Source organism: Notamacropus eugenii, chromosome 3 (assembly GCF_028372415.1).
Source record: "Notamacropus eugenii isolate mMacEug1 chromosome 3, mMacEug1.pri_v2, whole genome shotgun sequence".
NCBI lineage: Eukaryota > Metazoa > Chordata > Mammalia > Diprotodontia > Macropodidae > Notamacropus > Notamacropus eugenii.
In genome coordinates this window covers 375,178,905-375,203,332 of record NC_092874.1, presented here as the reverse complement: position 1 = coordinate 375,203,332, position 24,428 = coordinate 375,178,905, and positions in this window count along the sequence as shown.

The window sequence follows — 24,428 nt, the reverse complement described above, 5'->3', positions numbered from 1 at the left end:
CACTCTCATTTCTTTGAGCAGTTGGGTGGGACTAGACAAACCAATGATTTTACTGGACAGTATGAGAGTATGTTGTAGACTCTCCTACTACTGTGCAGGAGCATAGCTGCTAGATTGTAAACCTCTTGAAGGGAGTAACATGGCTTACACTTCATTTCTCCATTAGCACCTAGCCCAGTGCCTTCATGGAAGAATTCAATAAATGTTTAATGAGATGAATCATCTTTCCTGATATTTAAAAGCCTGAAGTGAAGTTTGGTCCAAAAGAAGAGATGAGAAAGTGCAGAAGTGGAAGATCATGGGTATAGAACTTGGCAGGTTTTGTCAGATAATTCTAATGTACCAGATAATTTTATTGAACTGCTATTTTTTTCTTTTTTTATTATTCTTCATTACAATGGAAAGTTCACTAGCTAAGGAAGGAGAGAAGAATATATTTAGAAATAAATATGATGTATAACAAAAATATTAATAATTTTTAAAAAAATAAGTGAATATCATTCCCCAATTGATAAATGGTCAAAGGATGTGAACAGGGAGTTTTCAGAGGAAGAAATTAAAGTTATCTATAGTCATATGAAAAAATGCTCTAAATCACTATTGTTTAGAGAAATTCAAATCAAAACAACTCTGAGATACCATATCACACCTATCAGATTGACTAACATGAAAAAACAGGAAGATGATAAATGTTGGAGAAGATGTGGGAGAGTTGGAACACTAATGCATTGTTGGTGGAGCTGTGAGCTGATCCAACCATTCTGGAGAGCAATTTGGAACTATGCCCAAAGGGCTACAAAAATGTGCATACCCTTTGACCCAGCAATACCACTTCTAGGACTGTATCTCCAAGAGATCATAAAAATGGAAAAAGGTCCCATATGTACAAAAATATTTATAGCAACTTTCCTTGTGGTGGCCAAAAACTGGAAATCAAGGGGATGCTCACCAACTGGGGAGTGGCTGAATAAATTGTGGCATATGAATGTGATGGAATACTATTGTACTATAAGAAATCATGAATAGGAAGAGTTCAGAGAGGACTGGAAAGACTTATATGATCTGATGCTGAGTGAAAGGAGCAGAGCCAGGAGAACTTTGTGCACAGCAACAACCACAGTGTGTGAGGAATTTTTCTGGTAGACTTGGAACTTCATTGCAATGCAAGGACTTAAATAATTCCCAATGGTCCCTTAAGGCAAAATGCCTTCTACATCCAGGGAAAGAACTATGGAACTCGATCGCAGAATGAAGCAGATCATTTCCTTTTGTATTATGTTTTGGTTTGTTTTATGATTTCTCCCATTCACTTTAACTCATCTATGCAACATGACTAAGGTGAAAATGTATTTAATAGGAATGTATGTGTAGAACCTATATAGAACTGTATGCCGTCTTGAGGAGGGAGTGGGGAGATGGGGGAAAGGGAGGGGAAAAAAAATCTAAGATATATGGAAGTGCTTGTAGAACACTAAAAACAAATAAAATAATGAAAAAGCAAAATAAAGTAAAAGTTAAAAAAAGAAAATAAGTGAATAAATTAAAAATTAATCTATAAATAGGAGTAAGCCTGTGATCTCATTGGTGTAGGGAACAAACTTTTTCTCCAAAGGCAGAGTGGCATTTCACTGTAACTTAACAGTCATAGAGAGTTGCCTACCGGCTTGAAGCATGAAGTGTTTTGCCCAGAATCACACAGTCACTGTATGTCAGAGATAGGATATAGGTCTTTCTGAGTCTAACGTTACCTCTATTTTCCATACTATCCTGCCTCTAAAATAAATAAATAAGTACCTGGGATAACGACTCTAGACAGGTCAAAAGCAAATTTCAAGGACTATCCAAATTCTTTTATTGGAAGGAAGGAAAAAAGCATGTATTAAGTACCTAGTACATAACAACGGAGCAGCTACGCGGTGTAGTGGACAGAGTTCTGGGCCTGGAGTCAGGAAGACTTTTCTTCCTGTGTTCAAATTCAGCTTCAAACATGGACTAGCTGTGTGACCTTGGGTAAGCCATTTAACCATATTTGCCTCAGTTTTTTCATCTGTAAAATAAGCTGATGTCAGTTGTGAACCATTCTAATATCTTTGCCAAGAAAACCCCAAATGGGGTCACGAAGAGTCAGACGCAACTGGAACAACTGAAGAAAAACAATGCACAAAGAGACAAACATCATCTTATTTGATCCTCACAAGAAGCCTGGATACTATTATTATTTCTATTCATTGAAGGAAATTGATGCAGAGAGTGGGTAAGTGCCTTGCCCAGGATTGCGGAGCTAATAAGAGTCTGAGATCAAATTTGAACTCAAGTCTTCCTGACTCAAGGCCCAGAACTCTTTCCACTTGACGAAACAGAAAGCGATAGGAGGAATAAGGAAAGGCTTCCCGAATGAGGCACCATTAGCAGCTGACACTGATACAGTCCTGTAATGCTTAGACATGGCGTTTTCCTGCTGGTAATTGTGTTCTATCAAATAGCATTGCCTGTGGCTCATCACAGCTCTGGTACTATGATCATTATGGAGATTTTTTTTGTTGTAGTGAAATATTTATACTGAAAGGATTAGATGGTAAGGTTCACAAATGATGATAGAAAGAACCTTAAATACCTGCGCATTATGTCCCTCACCCTGGAGGAGGAAAGGAAAGTTGAGACTGTTTAATAAATTTGATAGGAAGGAAAGGGAATACATTGGAAAGGAAAGGAAGGAAAGAAAATACACACATGAATAGAGGGAATATGTGACCATAAATGCCCAGCTCTAATTCACCCCATAAATTACCCAAGAATACGGAAAGGAGAAAATCAAAGTGAAGAAAGAAAGTATGTGAAGGAGTCCAAGCCCCTTGAGCAGGCATTGAAATGCTGCACAATCTGGATCTAACCTTATCTACAACCCACCTCCCACTGTTTCCCAACAGTTATAGCAGCCAGTGTGGTAGAACAGATAGTGCTAGATTTGGAGTCAAGAAGATCCAGGTTTGGAGGCGAACACTGAGGCTCACTAGTTATGCGATCTTGGGCAAGTCTTTAACCTCCCAGATACTCAGTTTCTTCATCTGTAAAATAAGGATCAGAATACCTATAGCACCAACTTCACAAGATTGTCATGAAGTGCCAATAATATAAGGCAGGAAAGTACCATGAGGATGAATGACAGGTTTAGATGGGATCAGTTGTTACTGTGGTCTCCTGTGGGAAACCTTTTCTATTTCCCCCTACTTGTTATTGCTCTCTGCTTCCTCAAATTATCTTTTATTTATTTATCTTTCTACATGTTGGGTCTCCTAGTAAAATAGAAACTTTTTGAGGATAAACACCGTTTTTCATTTTTGTTTTTGTACCTAGCCCAGTGCCTAAAAATTGTTTTTCTTCATTTGCTTAGTCCTGTCTCTATATGGGATTTTCTGGGCAAAGATACTGGAGTGGTTTGTCATTTCCTTCTCCAGTGCTAAAGGGGCCACAGTCTCCTATTGCATCCTGGGTCATCTCCAGTCATCCTGATGAATATCTGGTCACTGGATTCAGATGGCTCTGGAGGAGAAGTGAGGATGGTGACCTGCACAGCTCTCCCTCACTCAAAACAAAGTCAAGTGCAAGTCATGTCATCATTTCTCTGATGGCATGGTCTTCTTCGACAATGAAGGATGAACACAAAGACAGACAGAGGTTAAATGACTTGCCCCGGTTCACACAACTAGTGACTATCTAAGGCTACATTTGAATTCAGGTATTCTTGACTCTAGGCCCAGTTCTCTATCCACTGAGTGACCTAGCTGTCTCACTTAACACATAGTAGGTACTTAATAAATGTATGTTAAGTGAAATGAATAGAAAAGTCTTTGCTCCTCTTCTCACTTCTGCACTTTGACTCATGCTATTCCTGCCACCTGGAATACACTCCCTATTTCCTCCACACTTCTCCAAACCCTATTTCTCCTGAAAGACCTAGTTTAATTCCTAAGTCTTTCATGGAGCTTTCCTTCATGATCTTGCCTTAAAATGAATTCCTACAATGTGTATGGTTTATACCACTTACCCTAACATTGAATCACACTGTCCCATACTCTTCAGATATTTCCCATATATATGTTTAGTCTCCCTGTTAAGACTAAAATATCTCTGAAGGCAATGATTATGTCTTATTTTTCTCATATATCTTACTAGAAAGAAAATTATCTCTGCAATCAAATCCTGCTCTTAAAGCTTACTATCTCTTCGACATTGGTCCATTTAATTTTTCTGATCCTTTATTTCCTCATCTATAAAATGAGGGAGTTGGTTTGAAACATGTAAGAACTCTAATCAACGCAATAACCAACCATGATTCCAGAGGACCATTGATAAAACATACCACCTATCTCCTGACAGAGAGATTTAGAATTCAAGACGTAAAATGAGAAATACATTTTTGGACATGGTATATGTATGGATTTATTTTTCTCTACTTTGCAGATTGGTGGCACATTGGATAGTGAGTAGGGTCTGGAATCAGGAAGACCTGAATTCAAATCCAGCCTCAAACACTTACTAACCTGTATGACTCTAGGCAAGTCATTTATAACTTTTTGCCTCAGTTTCCTCATCTGTAAAATGAGCTGAAGAAGGAAATAACAAGCCACTCCAGTATCTTTGCCAAGAAAACCCAAAATGGGAACATGATGATTTGGACATGACTAAATTTAAAAAAAAAACACAACTGTGCATATAATTATTAGAAAGATTGTGGTTTTTTTCTTTATTATGGGGTGGGGGAGAAAATTTTGGAACAGAGAAAGGCTTAAAAATTGTTTTTGTAGAAGAGAGAGTTGAATTAGGTGGCATCTTCAGTCCCTTGTAGCTCTTAATCTGTGACCCTTACCTGCACCCAGTACAACACATGCACATAGTTGATAATAGATTTTTGCTAAACTGGACTATGATTTTATTAAAAATTTTATTACCCAACTCTTGGTAGTAAATCTGATTTCTTGTAAGAGCTAATTAAATAGGAATGTTCCCTCAATACGATCATATCACACCACAAAACCACATGAATACAAGAGGCAGAATTCATTTGGAAACTCCAAGATTATCCCAGTAGCTATTATATGACCAGTTTTGGTGAATGACTAAATTTCTTTAGGATCTCCAGTCAGACCCAAGCATCCCAGGTTCCCATGGATTATCTGATCAGATTATAAGAAGAGTTTGCTTGGTCCAATGCTAATGCAGAGACACCCTCGTCCTGACCTAGGAAGCTTGAATTGCCTTGTTCAGGGGAAAAGATGGTTTCCTAGTCTTAAAATCTTAGAACCAAAAGGAAGCATAACTGTTATCTAGTTTTGTCCTTTCATTTTACAAAAAAAAATAATAATACATTCAGAGAAGTATTTGCCCAGGATTATTGTACTAGTGGACTCCAGGATTTCAAGGAATAAGATAGTTTTATGCTTCATCTATTTAATTTAGGGTTAATTGATTTTGTAAGCATGCTCATATAAGAAAGATAGGAGACATGTTCACTCCAATTCATTAACTTTCTGGATCACTGCTTTGGCTATTGTCCAACAGAATGTTGCTAAATGTTTAACAATCAACTCTCCACCAAAAAAAAAAAATATACAACATACTCCCAAGTTAATCTGCATCACTAACATTTTCTCCCCCCTTTCTTAAATCCAGCCAGTTAGCAAAACAATAAATTAAGCTTTAGTTTACAGTTTTTGCTGATTTCCAAAGTGTAAATGCTCACCCTGAAAATTTAACAATCAGGTCTCATGAACTGATTCAAGCTAGCCCTAGCACACTTCTGCTATTGTACAGAATAATATTGTATGAAATTCTATTTATACAGATGAGTGATTCTGAATGGCCTAGGGGCTAGGTGGTTTTTGAGTCACACAAAAGTAGCTGAAGCTTTTTGGCAATGTACCAATCTAAGGTAAACAAAACTGAGGTAACTTTGAATATACCAGCAATCTATCAGAATGATTCAGATAAGTCTAAATACCAGGTTTGATATGATTCTTTTGAAAATGCATAAAAATTAACAGTTCCTCTGTCTCTTACTGTTGGTATGTCATCTTCAGCCTCCTCTTTTCTTGGTAAGTAGACCTGATCTAAACAAGCTATATCATTCACACAGCTAATTATTAACAGAAATTCTAGATCTAGATTTCCTGACTCCTAGTCCAGGATCCTTTCATTTTTTTCCATTCATTATGTCTTTAATTTCCCTTTCTAAATTAGCTTTTTTTGAAACTTAAGCTTCCATTCTTTCCATCATCTCATTTACTTCCTGAAAATAATAGATAGACAATTCAAATAATCAGCATGGTTGGTCCTAATCAGGTCTTGATAAGTTCACTTTAGGATAAGAAGTCTGATTTAGATGCCCTTGATAAATGATATATTTCCCAATACCAAAATCACTCCCAAAAGAAAGAAGTACAAATATTTAGGGAGTAACAATATCATTCTGGGGCCTTTGACTGACCTTTAAATTCATATATGAAAGCAATTTATAATAATGAGTTATACTTTATAGTTGAAAATAGTATCTATTAACTAATCCCTTTGAGATGTCTTCTTTCAGCAGCTTTAGTGAACCTTTCCATCTACGCTCACATCCAGCACTATGCTTGGCTAACTGGGCTAACCAAGTAGAGTATCATGATTGGATCCCCATCTTTCTATAAACTCTCCTAGATAAGAGAGGAGTGTGTGTGCGTGTGTGTGTGTGTGTGTGTGTGTGTGTGCGTGCATGTGTGGGTGTTTCATATCACAACCAGAAACACAAAAGCAAAAATGAGTAGAAAGGATACCAGGAGAAAAAGCAGATAACCTAGTGAAGTATACTTGGAGACTAGGGAATAATTTATATCTAAGATAAGACATTATGGATAACAATTTCAAGTGCTTACCTTTCAGATATCTCTGAAAACCTAATCATGGTAAGTTTTTTTCCCAAGTACCATTTCATTTATCTATTATCGTAATAAGTATTTTAATGAAAAAAATGCCATATAGCTAATGATAAGCAAGAAATAATAGGATAATTCCCCAGTCGGTAAATGGTCATAAGGATATGCAAATAGTTCTCAAAAGAAGAACTATAAAGTATTCACAATCACATGATAAAATACTCCAAATCACTAATAATAAGAGAAAGACATATCAACACAACCCTAAAACATTTCACACCCCGCAAATTGGGGAAAAAAATAACCAAAAGTGACAAAAGTCAATGTTAAAGGGGTTGTGGGAAAATAAGGACATTAATACATTGTTGATGGAGTTGTGAAATGGTACAACATTTTGGAAAGCAATTTGAAATCATGAAAAGAAAGTGACTAAAATGTCCATACCCTCCATTACGAGGTTTAGAACCAAAGGAAATCATCAATAAGGGGGGAAACGTCCTCATACACTCCAAAATATTTATAGCAGCACTTTTTGTGATAACCCAGAATTGAAAACAAAGTAGATGCCCAACAATTGAGGAATAGCTAAACAAATTGTGGAGCATGAATGTAAAGGAATACTGCTGCACTATAAAAAATGACGTGTATGATAAATACAGAGAAGCATAGAAAGGTCTATGTGAACTAATGAATAGTAAAGTAAGCAGAGGCAAGAAAATAACATACACCACAACTACAACACTATAAATTGAAAGAACAACGACATACCTGACAATCAAAAGTAAATGAAACACAATTATAAAGATCAAGTAGAACTTGAATGAAGAAGTATGAGACTGAGGTGAGAGGTCCATAGGTGTTACACATTGTATGTTTTGGGACTTTTTCACTATCAATCAGTTGTGCTCACAATGTTTTTCTTTTCTTAAAAAAAAATGCTATTTGTCATATGGGATAACTCTCGGGGAGAGAGAGAAGAGGATATCATAATAATGTAAGAAACAGAAAATACTAATAAAAACTTATTTTTAAAAATAACATTACCCTAAGAAAATCAGAGACAGAATATTTATAGCAGTATCTGTGGTAACAAAGAACTGGATATATCCATGAGGACATAGCTAAAAAAAAAACTATGGCAAATGAATAAAATGGACTAAAATTGTTCTATAAAATCAGTAGATTAGTCAAAAAGTACTTACTATGTGCTAAGTTCTGGAAATACAAAGAAAGGCAAAAACAGTCTTTGCCATCAAGTAGTTCAAATTCTATGGAGAGAGGCAACATGTAGACAACCCTGTACATGCAAGATGTAAGGCAAAGGTAAAGCAATGTCAGAGGAAAAACACTAATAATGACAGAGATGAACATAGGGAATTCAGAGGAACATGGAAAAGTTTGCACAAACTAGGGAAAAATGAGTGGAGCCAAGAGAACAATATACTCAACCACAACAAAGTGAATGCTAAAATCTGTGAAAGAAAATCAAACTCGGAGTGAATGAAAAAATTGAAGATCCTGGAAAATAGTTGATAAGGCAACATAGTGACAGAGAGGTAGAGGACTACGAGGACAAAATAGCATAAACGCTGTCATATGAGATCACCGAGGCAGATGACTGTGTTTTATTGATGATAGCGTGTGTTATTGATGATTGAGTGTTATTGATGATTGTGTGTGTTATTGGTGATTGTGTGTTATTGCTGATTGTGTGTTATTGATTCTTGTGTTATTGATGATTGTGTGTTGTTGATTGTTGTGTTACCGATGATTGTGTGTTATTGATGATTCCGTGTTATTGATGATTGTGCCTTATTGATGATTACGTGTTATTGATTGTTGTGTTATTGATGATTGTATGTTATTGATTGTTGTGTTATTGATGATTGTGTGTTATTGATTGTTGTGTTATTGAGGATTGTGTGTTATTGATTGTGTGTTATTGAGGATTGTGTGTTATTGACTGTGTGTTATTGATGATTGTGTGTTATTCATGATTGTATGTTATTGATGGTTGTGTTATTGATGATTATGTGTTATTGATTGTTGTGTTATTGATGATTGTGTGTTGTTGATGATTATGTGTGTTGTTGAGGATTGTGTGTTATTGATTGTGTGCTATTGATGATTGTGTGTTATTGTTTTTTGTGTTACTGATGATTAGGTGTTATTGATTGTTGTGTTATTGATGATTGTGTGTTGTTGATGATTATGTGTGTTATTGAGGATTGTGTGTTATTGATTGTGTGTTATTGATGATTGTGTCTTATTGATGATTATGTGTTATTGATTGTTGTGTTATTGATGATTGTATGTTATTGATTGTTGTGTTATTGATGATTGTGTGTTATTGATTGTTGTGTTATTGATGATTGTGTGTTATTGATAATTGTGTCTTATTGATGATAATGTGTTATTAATTGTTGTGTTATTGATGATTGTGTGTTATTGATTCTTGTGTTATTGATGATTGTGTGTTATTGATTGTTGTGTTCTTGATGATTGTGTGTTATTGATTGTTGTGTTGTTGATGATTGTGTGTTATTGATGATTGTGTGTGTTATTGATGATTGTGTGTTATTGATTCTTGTGTTATTGAGGATTGTGTGTTATTGATGATTGTGTGTTATTGGTTGTTGTGTTATAGATGATTGTGTGTTATTGATTATTGTGTTATTAATGATTGTGTCTTGTTGATGATTATGTGTGTTATAGAGGATTGTGTGTTATTGATTGTGTGTTATTGATGATTGTGTGTCATTGATGATTGTGTGTTATTGATTGTTGTGTTATTGAGGATTGTGTGTTATTGATGATTGTGTGTGTTATTGATGATTGTGTGTTATTGATGATTGTGTGTTATTGATGATTGTGTGTGGTATTGATGATTGTGTGTTATTGATTGTTGTTTTATTGATGATTGGGTGTTATAGAGGATTGTGTGTTATTCATTGTGTGTTATTGATGATTGTGTGTTATTGATGATTGTGTGTTATTGATTGTTGTGTTATTGAGGATTGTGTGTTATTGATGATTGTGTGTGTTATTGATGATTGTGTGTTATTGATGATTGTGTGTTATTGATGATTGTGTGTGGTATTGATGATTGTGTGTTATTGATTGTTGTGTTATTGATGATTGGGTGTTATTGATGATTGTGTGTTATTGATTGTTGTGTAATTGATGATTGTGTGTTGGTGATGATTATGTGTGCTATAGAGGATTGTGTGTTATTGATTGTGTGTTATTGATGATTGTGTGTTATTGATTCTTATGTTACTGATGGTTGTGTGTTATTGATGATTGTGTGTTATTGATGATTGTGTGTTATTGATTCTTATGTTACTGATGGTTGTGTGTTATTGATGATTGTGTGTTATTCATTCTTGTGTTATTGAGGATTGTGTGTTATTGATGATTGTGTGTTATTGGTTGTTGTGTTATAGATGATTGTGTGTTATTGATTGTTGTGTTATTAATGATTGTGTGTTGTTGATGATTATGTGTGTTATAGAGGATTGTGTGTTATTGATTGTGTGTTATTGATGATTGTGTGTTATTGATTGTTGTGTTATTGATGATTGTGTGTTGTTGATGATTATGTGTGTTATTGTGGATTATGTATTATTGATTGTGTGTTATTGATGATTGTGTGTTATTGATTCTTGTGTTATTGATGATTGTGTGTTATTGATTGTTGTGCTATTGATGATTGTGTGTTATTGATTGTTCTGCTATTGATGATTGTGTGTTATTGATTGTTGTGTTATTGATGATTGTGTGTTATTGATTGTTGTGTTATTGATGATTGTGTGTGTTATTGATGATTGTGTGTTATTGATTGTTGTGTTATTGATGATTGTGTGTGTTACTGATGATTGTGTGTTATTGATGATTGTGTGTTATTGATTCTTGTGTTATTGAGGATTGTGTGTTATTGATGATTGTGTGTTATTGGTTGTTGTGTTATAGATGATTGTGTGTTATTGATTGTTGTGTTATTAATGATTGTGTGTTGTTGATAATTATGTGTGTTATAGAGGATTGTGTGTTATTGATTGTGTTATTGATGATTGTGTGTTATTGATTGTTGTGTTATTGATGATTGTGTGTTGGTGATGATTATGTGTGCTATAGAGGATTGTGTGTTATTGATTGTGTGTTATTGATGATTGTGTGTTATTGATTCTTATGTTACTGATGATTGTGTGTTATTGATGATTGTGTGTTATTGATTCTTGTGTTATTGAGGATTGTGTGTTATTGATGATTGTGTGTTATTGGTTGTTGTGTTATAGATGATTGTGTGTTATTGATTGTTGTGTTATTAATGATTGTGTGTTATTGATGATTGTGTGTTATTGATGATTGTATGTTATTGATTGTTGTGTTATTGATGATTGTAGTGTTATTGATGATTGTGTGTTATTGATTGTTGTGTTATTGATGATTGTGTGTTGTTGATGATTATGTGTGTTACTGAGGATTGTGTGTTATTGATTGTGTGTTATTGATGATTGTGTGTTATTGATTGTTGTGTTATTGATGATTGTGTGTTATTGATTCTTGTGTTATTGAGGATTGTGTGTTATTGATGATTGTGTGTTATTGGTTGTTGTGTTATAGATGATTGTGTGTTATTGATTGTTGTGTTATTAATGATTGTGTGTTGTTGATGATTATGTGTGTTATAGAGGATTGTGTGTTATTGATTGTGTGTTATTGATGATTGTGTGTTATTGATTGTTGTGTTATTGATGATTGTGTGTTATTGATGATTCCGTGTTATTGATGATTGTGCCTTATTGATGATTACGTGTTATTGATTGTTGTGTTATTGATGATTGTATGTTATTGATTGTGTGTTATTGATTGTTGTGTTATTGAGGATTGTGTGTTATTGATTGTGTGTTATTGAGGATTGTGTGTTATTGACTGTGTGTTATTGATGATTGTGTGTTATTCATGATTGTATGTTATTGATGGTTGTGTTATTGATGATTATGTGTTATTGATTGTTGTGTTATTGATGATTGTGTGTTGTTGATGATTATGTGTGTTGTTGAGGATTGTGTGTTATTGATTGTGTGCTATTGATGATTGTGTGTTATTGTTTTTTGTGTTACTGATGATTGTGTGTTATTGATTGTTGTGTTATTGATGATTGTGTGTTGTTGATGATTATGTGTGTTATTGAGGATTGTGTGTTATTGACTGTGTGTTATTGATGATTGTGTGTTATTGATGATTGTATGTTATTGATTGTTGTGTTATTGATGATTGTAGTGTTATTGATGATTGTGTGTTATTGATTGTTGTGTTATTGATGATTGTGTGTTGTTGATGATTATGTGTGTTATTGAGGATTGTGTGTTATTGATTGTGTGTTATTGATGATTGTGTCTTATTGATGATTATGTGTTATTGATTGTTGTGTTATTGATGATTGTAGTGTTATTGATGATTGTGTGTTATTGATTGTTGTGTTATTGATGATTGTGTGTTGTTGATGATTATGTGTGTTATTGAGGATTGTGTGTTATTGACTGTGTGTTATTGATGATTGTGTGTTATTGATGATTGTATGTTATTGATTGTTGTGTTATTGATGATTATGTGTTATTGGTTGTTGTGTTATGGATGATTGTGTGTTGTTGATGATTATGTGTGTTATTGAGGATTGTGTGTTATTGATGATTGTGTGTTATTGTTTTTTGTGTTACTGATGATTAGGTGTTATTGATTGTTGTGTTATTGATGATTGTCTGTTGTTGATGATTATGTGTGTTATTGAGGATTGTGTGTTATTGATTGTGTGTTATTGATGATTGTGTCTTATTGATGATTATGTGTTATTGATTGTTGTGTTATTGATGATTGTATGTTGTTGATGATTATGTGTGTTGTTGAGGATTGTGTGTTATTGACTGTGTGTTATTGATGATTGTGTGTTATTGATGATTGTATGTTATTGATTGTTGTGTTATTGATGATTATGTGTTATTGGTTGTTGTGTTATTGATGATTGTGTGTTGTTGATGATTATGTGTGTTATTGAGGATTGTGTGTTATTGATTGTGTGTTATTGATGATTGTGTGTTATTGTTTTTTGTGTTACTGATGATTAGGTGTTATTGATTGTTGTGTTATTGATGATTGTGCGTTGTTGATGATTATATATGTTATGGAGGATTGTGTGTTATTGATTGTTTGTTATTGATGATTGTGTGTTATTGCTGATTGCGTGTTATTGATCTGTTATTGAGGATTGTGTGTTATTAATGATTATGTGTGTTATAGAGGATTGTGTGTTATTGATTGTGTGTTATTGATGATTGTGTGTTATTGATGATTGTGTGTTATTGATTGTTGTGTTATTGATGATTGTTTGTTGGTAATGATTATGTGTGTTATAGAGGATAGTGTGTTATTGATTGTGTGTTATTGATGATTGTGTGTTATTGATGATTGTGTGTTATTGATTGTTGTGTTATTGATGATTGTGTGTTGGTGATGATTATGTGTGCTATAGAGGATTGTGTGTTATTGATTGTGTGTTATTGATGATTGTGTGTTATTGATGATTGTGTGTTATTGATTCTTATGTTACTGATGATTGTGTGTTATTGATGATTGTGTGTTATTGATTCTTGTGTTATTGAGGATTGTGTGTTATAGATGATTGGGTGTTATTGATTGTTGTGTTATTGATGATTGTGTGTTGTTGATGATTATGTGTGTTATTGTGGATTATGTATTATTGATTGTGTGTTATTGATGATTGTGTGTTATTGATTCTTGTCTTATTGATGATTGTGTGTTATTGATTGTTGTGCTATTGATGATTGTGTGTTATTGATTGTTCTGTTATTGATGATTGTGTGTTATTGATTGTTGTGTTATTGATGATTGTGTGTTATTGATTGTTGTGTTATTGATGATTGTGTGTGTTATTGATTGTTGTGTTATTGATGATTGTGTGTGTTACTGATGATTGTGTGTTATTGATGATTGTGTGTTATTGATTCTTGTGTTATTGAGGATTGTGTGTTATTGATGATTGTGTGTTATTGGTTGTTGTGTTATAGATGATTGTGTGTTATTGATTGTTGTGTTATTAATGATTGTGTGTTGTTGATAATTATGTGTGTTATAGAGGATTGTGTGTTATTGATTGTGTGTTATTGATGATTGTGTGTTATTGATTGTTGTGTTATTGATGATTGTGTGTTGGTGATGATTATGTGTGCTATAGAGGATTGTGTGTTATTGATTGTGTGTTATTGATGATTGTGTGTTATTGATTCTTATGTTACTGATGATTGTGTGTTATTGATGATTGTGTGTTATTGATTCTTGTGTTATTGAGGATTGTGTGTTATTGATGATTGTGTGTTATTGGTTGTTGTGTTATAGATGATTGTGTGTTATTGATTGTTGTGTTGTTAATGATTGTGTGTTGTTGATGATTATGTGTGTTATAGAGGATTGTGTGTTATTGATTGTGTGTTATTGATGATTGTGTGTTATTGATTGTTGTGTTATTGATGATTGTGTGTTATTGATGATTCCGTGTTATTGATGATTGTGCCTTATTGATGATTACGTGTTATTGATTGTTGTGTTATTGATGATTGTATATTATTGATTGTTGTGTTATTGGTGATTGTGTGTTATTGATTGTTGTGTTATTGAGGATTGTGTGTTATTGATTGTGTGTTATTGAGGATTGTGTGTTATTGACTGTGTGTTATTGATGATTGTGTGTTATTGATGATTGTATGTTATTGATGGTTGTGTTATTGATGATTATGTGTTATTGATTGTTGTGTTATTGATGATTGTGTGTTGTTGATGATTATGTGTGTTGTTGAGGATTGTGTGTTATTGATTGTGTGCTATTGATGATTGTGTGTTATTGCTTTTTGTGTTACTGATGATTACGTGTTATTGATTGTTGTGTTATTGATGATTGTATGTTATTGATTGTTTTGTTATTGATGATTGTGTGTTATTGATTGTTGTGTTATTGAGGATTGTGTGTTATTGATTGTGTGTTATTGAGGATTGTGTGTTATTGACTGTGTGTTATTGATGATTGTGTGTTATTGATGATTGTGTGTTATTGATGATTGTATGTTGTTGATGATTATGTGTGTTGTTGAGGATTGTGTGTTATTGACTGTGTGTTATTGATGATTGTGTGTTATTGATGATTGTATGTTATTGATTGTTATGTTATTGATGATTATGTGTTATTGGTTGTTGTGTTATTGATGATTGTGTGTTGTTGATGATTATGTGTGTTATTGAGGATTGTGTGTTATTGATTGTGTGTTATTGATGATTGTGTGTTATTATTTTGTGTTACTGATGATTAGGTGTTATTGATTGTTGTGTTATTGATGATTGTGCGTTGTTGATGATCATATGTGTTATGGAGGATTGTGTGTTATTGATTGTTTGTTATTGATGATTGTGTGTTATTGATGATTGCGTGTTATTGATTGTTCTGTTATTGAGGATTGTGTGTTATTGATGATTATGTGTGTTATAGAGGATTGTGTGTTATTGATTGTGTGTTATTGATGATTTTGTGTTATTGATGATTGTGTGTTATTGATTGTTGTGTTATTGGTGATTGTGTGTTGGTAATGATTATGTGTGTTATAGAGGATAGTGTGTTATTGATTGTGTGTTATTGATGATTGTGTGTTATTGATGATTGTGTGTTATTGATTGTTCTGTTATTGATGATTGTGTGTTATTGATTGTTGTGTTATTGATGATTGTGTGTTATTGATTGTTGTGTTATTGATGATTGTGTGTGTTATTGATTGTTGTGTTATTGATGATTGTGTGTGTTACTGATGATTGTGTGTTATTGATGATTGTGTGTTATTGATTCTTGTGTTATTGAGGATTGTGTGTTATTGATGATTGTGTGTTATTGGTTGTTGTGTTATAGATGATTGTGTGTTATTGATTGTTGTGTTATTAATGATTGTGTGTTGTTGATAATTATGTGTGTTATAGAGGATTGTGTGTTATTGATTGTGTGTTATTGATGATTGTGTGTTATTGATTGTTGTGTTATTGATGATTGTGTGTTGGTGATGATTATGTGTGCTATAGAGGATTGTGTGTTATTGATTGTGTGTTATTGATGATTGTGTGTTATTGATTCTTATGTTACTGATGATTGTGTGTTATTGATGATTGTGTGTTATTGATTCTTGTGTTATTGAGGATTGTGTGTTATTGATGATTGTGTGTTATTGGTTGTTGTGTTATAGATGATTGTGTGTTATTGATTGTTGTGTTGTTAATGATTGTGTGTTGTTGATGATTATGTGTGTTATAGAGGATTGTGTGTTATTGATTGTGTGTTATTGATGATTGTGTGTTATTGATTGTTGTGTTATTGATGATTGTGTGTTATTGATGATTCCGTGTTATTGATGATTGTGCCTTATTGATGATTACGTGTTATTGATTGTTGTGTTATTGATGATTGTATATTATTGATTGTTGTGTTATTGGTGATTGTGTGTTATTGATTGTTGTGTTATTGAGGATTGTGTGTTATTGATTGTGTGTTATTGAGGATTGTGTGTTATTGACTGTGTGTTATTGATGATTGTGTGTTATTGATGATTGTATGTTATTGATGGTTGTGTTATTGATGATTATGTGTTATTGATTGTTGTGTTATTGATGATTGTGTGTTGTTGATGATTATGTGTGTTGTTGAGGATTGTGTGTTATTGATTGTGTGCTATTGATGATTGTGTGTTATTGCTTTTTGTGTTACTGATGATTACGTGTTATTGATTGTTGTGTTATTGATGATTGTATGTTATTGATTGTTGTGTTATTGATGATTGTGTGTTATTGATTGTTGTGTTATTGAGGATTGTGTGTTATTGATTGTGTGTTATTGAGGATTGTGTGTTATTGACTGTGTGTTATTGATGATTGTGTGTTATTGATGATTGTGTGTTATTGATGATTGTATGTTGTTGATGATTATGTGTGTTGTTGAGGATTGTGTGTTATTGACTGTGTGTTATTGATGATTGTGTGTTATTGATGATTGTATGTTATTGATTGTTATGTTATTGATGATTATGTGTTATTGGTTGTTGTGTTATTGATGATTGTGTGTTGTTGATGATTATGTGTGTTATTGAGGATTGTGTGTTATTGATTGTGTGTTATTGATGATTGTGTGTTATTATTTTGTGTTACTGATGATTAGGTGTTATTGATTGTTGTGTTATTGATGATTGTGCGTTGTTGATGATCATATGTGTTATGGAGGATTGTGTGTTATTGATTGTTTGTTATTGATGATTGTGTGTTATTGATGATTGCGTGTTATTGATTGTTCTGTTATTGAGGATTGTGTGTTATTGATGATTATGTGTGTTATAGAGGATTGTGTGTTATTGATTGTGTGTTATTGATGATTTTGTGTTATTGATGATTGTGTGTCATTGATTGTTGTGTTATTGGTGATTGTGTGTTGGTAATGATTATGTGTGTTATAGAGGATAGTGTGTTATTGATTGTGTGTTATTGATGATTGTGTGTTATTGATGATTGTGTGTTATTGATTGTTGTGTTATTGATGATTGTGTGTTGGTGATGATTATGTGTGCTATAGAGGATTGTGTGTTATTGATTGTGTGTTATTGATGATTGTGTGTCATTGATGATTGTGTGTTATTGATTCTTATGTTACTGATGATTGTGTGTTATTGATGATTGTGTGTTATTGATTCTTGTGTTATTGAGGATTGTGTGTTATTGATGATTCTGTGTTATTGGTTGTTGTGTTATTGATGATTGTGTGTTATTGATTGTTGTGTTATTAATGATTTTGTGTTGTTGATGATTATGTGTGTTATGGAGGATTGTGTGTTATTGATTGTGTGTTATTGATGATTGTGTGTTATTGATGATTGCGTGTTATTGATTGTTTTGTTATTGAGGATTGTGTGTTATTGAGGATTGTGTGTTATTGATGTTGTGTGTGTTATTGATGATTGTGTGTTATTGATGATTGTGTGTGTTATTGATGATTGTGTGTTATTGATTGTTGTGTTATTGATGATTGTGTATTATTGATGATTGTGTGTTATTGATGATTATGTGTGTTATAGAGGATTGTGTGTTATTGATTGTGTGTTATTGATGATTGTGTGTTATTGATGATTGTGTGCTATTGATTGTTGTGTTATTGATGATTGTGTGTTGGTGATGATTATGTGTGCTATAGAGGATTGTGTGTTATTGATTGTGTGTTATTGATGATTGTGTGTTATTGATAATTGTGTGTTATTGATTCTTATGTTACTGATGATTGTGTTATTGATGATTGTGTGTTACTGATTCTTGTGTTATTGAGGATTGTGTGTTATTGATGATTGTGTGTTATTGGTTGTTGTGTTATAGATGATTGTGTGTTATTGATTGTTGTGTTATTAATGATTGTGGATTGTTGATGATTATGTGTGTTATAGAGGATTGTGTGTTATTGATTGTGTGTTATTGATGATTGTGTGTTATTGATTGTTGTGTTATTGATGATTGTGTGTTATTGATGATTCCGTGTTATTGATGATTGTGCCTTATTGATGATTACGTGTTATTGATTGTTGTGTTATTGATGATTGTATGTTATTGATTGTTGTGTTATTGATGATTGTGTGTTATTGATTGTTGTGTTATTGATGATTGTGTGTTGTTGATGATTATGTGTGTTATCGAGGATTGTGTGTTATTGACTGTGTGTTATTGATGATTGTGTGTTATTGATGATTGTATGTTATTGATTGTTGTGTTATTGATGATTACGTGTTACTGATTGTTGTGTTATTGATAATTGTGTGGTGTTGATGATTATGTGTGCTATAGAGGATTGTGTGTTATTGATTGTGTGTTATTGATGATTGTGTGTTATTGATGATTGTGTGTTATTGATTGTTGTGTTATTGAGGATTGTGTGTTATTGATGATTGTGTGTGCTGTAGAGGATTGTGTGTTATTGATTGTGTGTTATTGATGATTGTGTGTTATTGATTCTTATGTTACTGATGATTGTGTGTTATTGATGATTGTGTGTTATTGATTCTTGTGTTATTGAGGATTGTGTGTTATTGATGATTGTGTGTTATTGGTTGTTGTGTTATAGATGATTGTGTGTTATTGATTGTTGTGTTATTAATGATTGTGTGTTGTTGATGATTATGTGTGTTATAGAGGATTGTGTGTTATTGATTGTGTGTTATTGATGATTGTGTGTTATTGATTGTTGTGTTATTTATGATTGTGTGTTATTGATGATTCCGTGTTATTGATGATTGTGCCTTATTGATGATTACGTGTTATTGATTGTTGTGTTATTGATGATTGTATGTTATTGATTGTTGTGTTATTGATGATTGTGTGTTATTGATTGTTGTGTTATTGAGGATTGTGTGTTATTGATTGTGTGTTATTGAGGATTGTGTGTTATTGACTGTGTGTTATTGCTGATTGTGTGTTATTGATGATTGTATGTTATTGATGGTTGTGTTATTGATGATTATGTGTTATTGATTGTTGTGTTATTGATGATTGTGTGTTGTTGATGATTATGTGTGTTGTTGAGGATTGTGTGTTATTGATTGTGTGCTATTGATGATTGTGTGTTATTGTTTTTTGTGTTACTGATGATTAGGTGTTATTGATTGTTGTGTTATTGATGATTGTGTGTTGTTGATGATTATGTGTGTTATTGAGGATTGTGTGTTATTGATTGTGTGTTATTGATGATTGTGTCTTATTGATGATTATGTGTTATTGATTGTTGTGTTATTGATGATTGTGTGTTATTGATTGTTGTGTTATTGATGATTGTGTTTTGTTGATGATTATGTGTGTTATTGTGGATTATGTATTATTGATTGTGTGTTATTGATGATTGTGTGTTATTGATGATTGTGTGTTATTGATTGTTGTGTTATTGATGATTGTGTGTTGTTGATGATTATGTGTGTTATAGAGGATTGTGTGTTATTGATTGTGTGTTATTGATGATTGTGTGTTATTGATTCTTGTGTTATTGATGATTGTGTGTTATTGATTGTTGTGTTATTGGTGATTGTGTGTAATTGATTGTTGTGTTATTGATGATTGTGTGTTGTTGATTATTATGTGTGTTATTGATTGTGTGTTATTGATGATTGTGTGTTATTGATGATTATTTGTGTTATTGAGGATTGTGTTATTGATGGTTGTGTGTGTTATTGATGATTGTGTGTGTTATTGATGGTTGTGTGTTATTGATGATTGTGTGTTGTTGATGATTGTGTGTGTTATTGATGATTGTGTGTTATTGATGATTGTGTTATTGGTGATTGTGTGTTATTGATGATTGTGTGTGTTATTGATGATTGTGTGTGTTATTGATTATTGTGTGTTATTGATGATTGTGTTATTGATGATTGTGTGTTATTGATTATTGTTTGTTATTGATGATTGTGTGTGTTATTGATGATTGTGTGTGTATATACATACATACATTCATATTTAAGTATGAAAAGACAGAAGTGACAATGGGAACCAACTAGCTATTTTGTAGCACATAATGTAACTATGGGATGCCTATGAACAAAGAGTTGCATCGCCCAAACCTAAGAGGCAAAAATCACAAAAATTAAGTCTAGCCAACATTAACCATTGCCACTGATGGATAATTAAGCTGATATTTACAGAGAAATTTAAAGTTTGCAAAGTAATTTGCTCATGCACAATCATATTTGAGTCTCACAACTAGTCTTTGAAATAATATTTTCAAGCATTGTCATTCTCATTTTACAGTTAAGGAAACTGAGATTCAGAAAGAACAAGTGATTTGTCCTTAGTCAAACAACTACTGCCAGAGGTGTCACAAGTCTTCCCGACTCCCCATTCAGTACTCACTCCAATGCACTACGCTAACAGAATCTAGGATTGTAAATTTAAGATTTCATACAAGTGGTAAAGATTGAATTACAACAAAACTGAGGCTGACATATCAAAGAAGAGGGAGTGATGATTTGATATCACTCACTCCTTTTTTCCCCCAAAGTCTTAAGGTGTCAGATTGATCTTTTCAGTCTCTTTCACCCAGGCAGGCAGTAACACTGAACATAGAATAATATTATTGTTGAGAGGGACATTAGAGATCATCCAGTTCAATCTCCCTCATTTCATGTAGAAGAAACTGAGGCCCAGAGAGGATAAGATATGTGCCCAAGGACACACAGCTAGATGGGGCAGAGTCAGAATCAGCAGCCAAATCTCACGACTCCCTGTTGAGATGTTTTTCTATTATACTTAGTGTCAAAGAGACTATTATTCTGATGAGAGAAAATGGAATATGAATGGTGAATTTCACCAAGTGATCTTTAATTCAGAAAAGGATCACCCACAAAAAAGAAGAAAAGGGATAGGAGAAGAAAAAGAAAAAGAACAAGAGGTTGGACTTCCCTCTCAGGAAGCATCCTTATCATCTGCTTAAAGAGGTAAGGCTTGCCTGGTACTTTAGAATGGGAGATCTGGTCTGTATGCACAGTTCAGAGCCAGAGTAACAATAACTAAAACAAAACTATGTGACTATTCTTCACTTCTGATTCACAAAACAAAAAGACAGTTATATTCTAGGATTTTTCCTTAGAGTCCAAGTTGAAAATCAAACAAATGAAAATTGTTTTTTTTTAAATAAGGCTGATTTGTGCCCACTAGAAATGTTATTGCCTAGAACTCATGACCCTAAAAAATTTCTTGCTGTTTTTCAGGCATTTTTCAGCTCTTTATGACCTTTTTGAGGTTGTTTTGGCAAAGACACAGAGTTCATAAGCTAATAGTTTTGAGGGGGCATATGAACTTGGGTGAGGAAAGAAATTACAGATTTATTTTTACTAATTTCTAATTAAAATTGGGCATTTTCTTCCATTATCAATGTTGGCAACAAACATTATTCTGAGAACGGGTCTCCATGAACTTCACCAGGCTGCCAAAGGGATCCATCACATACTTCAAATGAAGAACCTTGGTCTGAGGAGCTCTCAGTACAGAAAATCTTTCTGCCCATGCAGAGAGACAACTCATTTGTAATATTTTGCCTGGGAAACTAAGAATTGAAGTGACTTACCCACAGTCACACAACTAATACATGATGATGCAACATTTAGACCCAAGATTTAGGGATGTGAAGGCTATCCCTCTGTCCTCTATACCACACTGCCCCCTCTAGAGTCACTATTAATATACAGATGTTTTTTACATAATCAGTACATATTTATAGCTAGTGCCTGCCCAATAAAAGGTTAGAAAGATGTTCTACTCAGATTCTCAAAACAAATTGGTGTGGTCTCTATTACCGGCTCATAATGAAGCATCTTAATGAATAATGGGAGTATCTTCTGTTGGAATTTTAACCAGAGTTTCTTTGGTGGGTGACTCACTGGTGGGCCCTGGCTGGAATTGAATACAAGTCATCAAAGTTGAATGAATTAATGTAGCAATTAACCGCAAAACGGCATTGGTATCTGAGAAGTTAAATAGGCATTAACAGCTATCCCAATAAAACCATTCTGGCAAAGACTAATGAATCTCTCAGATTTAATAGCAACTCTGTCCTGCTATGACAACAATAGAAATTAACCAGTTCCTAATTCATGGGAGTTTTTGTTGTTGTCTCAGCCCAGGTTTGTGATTTCAAGAGTGTGGGGAGTCCCTCCACTTATGCATTCTGCGCCCCATCTATTACTGAATGTCTTTGAGACTTGCCTCAGACCCTAAGAGGTTAAATGACTTGTCTGTGATCAAACATCCAGAATGTATCAGAGCCTGAATTCGAACCCAGATCTTCCTGAATCCAAGACCAGCCCACTAGTTCCTAGGTCACACTACCACTGGCCTCAGATCATAGAATCTAGTATTGGTACACTCATTCAAGATGATCCTCATTTTATAAACTCACCACCCAGACCAGTTTTGTCATTTTACAGACAAGGAGCCAGATGCTCAAAGAAATGATTTGTCCAAGTAACAAGTCATTAACTCCCTTCCAAATAAGCAAATGAACTTGTCCAGGTTCACACAGGTAGCCAGGATTCTGAACCCAGGGACCCTGACTCCAAACCATCCCTTTTTTCACTCTCTCACATTTCTTAAGGCAAGACAGGTGAGATCAGGTTCCCTTTGCAGCAGGCAGGGGAATCTGAAAGGGGAAAGCCAGGCTAATTTTCCTTCTGATTCTTCAATTGTTTAGCTGGTGAGAGTGGGGATGATCTGGATATCAGAATCAAAAACCAATACCTTTCCCTCCATCCCCCTCGCAGCTCTCTCACTCCTCACTTCTCAGCTCTTGTCCCTATGTAAGACCACAAACCCTCAATGAAATCATAAGATCATAGATCCAGACCTGGAAACGTCATCGAGTTCCAACCACCCTCATTTTACAAAAAGCTCAGAGAGACCAGGAGTCAACCTGCACTCACAAACGGTCCTTTTGATTCGAAGTTCGGTATTCTCTCCACTATACCAGGATGTTGTTTGCAGGAAAATTTAGTTTGGCATACTTCTACCACTGTGCACAAAGCTCTTTTATTAAGCCCAGAAAAGAGGAGGAAGAAAAAGAGAAAACAGCAGCTAAATTGTATTTTTCTTTTGTGTTTTGGAAGTGTTATTATCACTACCTCAGCAGATGCAAATGATTCATATTCTTGCCCAGTCCTCCCCTTTAATTTTTCGGGTAAGGAAACTGAGGCCCAGAAAAATGGAGTGACATCCAAAGTCCTACTCAGTAAATGGTGGTAACTGGTGGAACTGAAACTAGAATCCAGGGCCTCTAATTGGAAATCCAGGTCTTTTGGCACTGTGCTAAGACCTTAGCTGTTCCAACAGGACTTGGCACCACAATTTCCTCCCAAACTTGTCTGAATGTGACTTCTAAGTTCTACAAGTTCAGGTTATCATTCATTCACATCCCTGTAGAGCCAGGCTGACCCAGTGTACCTGGGTCTCTGAGTGCTTGAATAACAAAAAGGAAGACAGAATCTGGCATATCTGGGATGTGTGCATATGTCTCCACAGGAGAGCGGCACTTAATTCATGGGGTTTCCTTCCTCACAGAAGCCTTGCTTCATTTTTATTTCTTGCTTTGATACAGTATGATAGTTTTTGATCAAACACAACTATGTGTGATGGTGTGACTGTCAAAGGATGGTATGGCACCACGGGGAAGAGAGATTGAACATTCTCTGCTGTGTTCATGTGGTAGCTAGTTTCCAAAGGTTCCAGGGTAGGAGGTTGCCTTCTACTAAATGGGAGCTTCTATCCCTGTCCTCATTTGCTTCCTGAAAAGAGCAAAGAAATTATCCAGCAGTTTCAAAGTGTAATTGAAGGAGCCCAAGAGGAAAGGGTGACATGATCATGTGACCACCTATTACTGGAAAATTAAATTGTTTAATGACAGCTATC